Source organism: Cariama cristata, unplaced genomic scaffold (assembly GCF_000690535.1).
Source record: "Cariama cristata isolate BGI_N322 unplaced genomic scaffold, ASM69053v1 scaffold18333, whole genome shotgun sequence".
Lineage (NCBI taxonomy): Eukaryota > Metazoa > Chordata > Aves > Cariamiformes > Cariamidae > Cariama > Cariama cristata.
Genome location: NW_009610364.1, coordinates 22,280 through 23,659, shown reverse-complemented (window position 1 = coordinate 23,659; position 1,380 = coordinate 22,280). Strand labels below are relative to the sequence as shown.

At 59.5% G+C, this 1,380-nt stretch overlaps 1 protein-coding gene across 1 annotated transcript in view; it reads left to right on the top strand.

Moving 5' to 3' along the window:
- MXRA7 (matrix-remodelling associated 7) overlaps positions 1 to 1,380 on the top strand; it is a gene marked incomplete at its 5' end in the record, with an annotated part of 21,850 nt that overhangs the window by 634 nt on the left and 19,836 nt on the right. The gene's annotated exons all lie outside the window — the stretch shown is intronic.

Genomic DNA, 1,380 nt, shown 5'->3' with positions numbered 1-1,380 from the left:
GTTTCTTCCTCTGGGCTGGAGCGGAGATATTTTCCTTCCTTGGAGGTTTGGCACTCAAATTTCCTACTTGCTTCCACTTTTAAATGCTCAGTTTCTAATGCCTGGGCAGGGAACAGGCTAAAATATCCCTTCTCGTGCCAGCTCCTGGAGGGTTGGGTCTCCCTGGGGACATCCCAACTCACAGGGAGAGATGGATGTGATGGGGAACTGCTGCCCTGGGCTCGTGGCCAAGTCCCGGGGGGCCAGGGCTGAGCATCCCCTCCCTGCACCCTCCCTGTGACCGCTCCTTTGGGTGCTTCCCAGCTGCACCCAGGGGAAGCCCGGGTGTCCGGTGGGAAGTGCCCATGTTTGGAAGCATGGCCCAAAATAGCGGTGGCTGCGGGAGGCGGGGGTCTCGGCACTGTGTCCTTCTGGGGAGCCCGAGAGCAGGGTGGCGAGAAGAAGCCAAATGGCTGTGAATAATGCACATTCCTCACCGATGACAAACTTAACCTAGTTCTGGGTCAGGGCTGCACACTATGCTCCAGCAGTTTATCTGAAGCCGTGCCCCGCAAAGCCAGCGCTCTCCCCAGGGTCCTTGTCAGATTGTCTTTGTTTGCCTTGGGTGCCCTTCACCCCGACTTTTCCGTGTCCCCCTCAATAGCGTGGTGGCTCGCCAGGCTCCCTCCATGCTCCTTCCCCTCTCTCCCGTGTGCTTTGCCCTTTGCACGCCAGCCCCATTCCTTCGAATGGGATGCAGGAGGCCGGGGAGGATGCAGGAGGACGCGTGCTCCAGGGTGCTGTTGACCTCCAGGCTGAGCTCGCAGGGGTTTGCACCTGGGGTGCTGGGTGCTGTGCTTTGCAGGAGGAAGGCACGTATGTGGGGGCATTGCCATGTGTCCCTGTCTTATCTCCAGAGCTGGAGTGCTCCTCTCCCTCCCTGCTTGCAGGTTTGCATGACTTTCTGCAAGGGGAAGGAATCTGGGCTTGATAAAGCTTGTTGTAGCTTGTAGGAGGCAACCCCCAAAACTTCCAAAATTGCTTTGTATTTAGGGAAAAAAAAATAAAATTCAAACATGCTGTTGCTGCTCCTGCCTGTGCTCCAGAGATCAGCTGTGCCACCGCGGTGCGTGTGGGCAGGCACGTCTTGGAGGAGCGAGGGGCCGGGGGTCCGTGGGCAGGAGCCAGTGGTGTCTCTGGGGGTTGCTGTCAGGCGAGGCTGGAGGGGTCCCAGCACGAGCCCCCCAGTGCTGGCCTTGACCACTGGTCCCAGCTGGCGAGTGCTCCTGTGCTTCGGAGCAGCCGCTTGGCCCATGGCTGCAAGGAGGCTCTTGCTGAGGACCCACCTTTTCCTAGCCCTGGGGGGGTCTGTCTGCCCAAGCCTGGCCTGGGGGCACACAG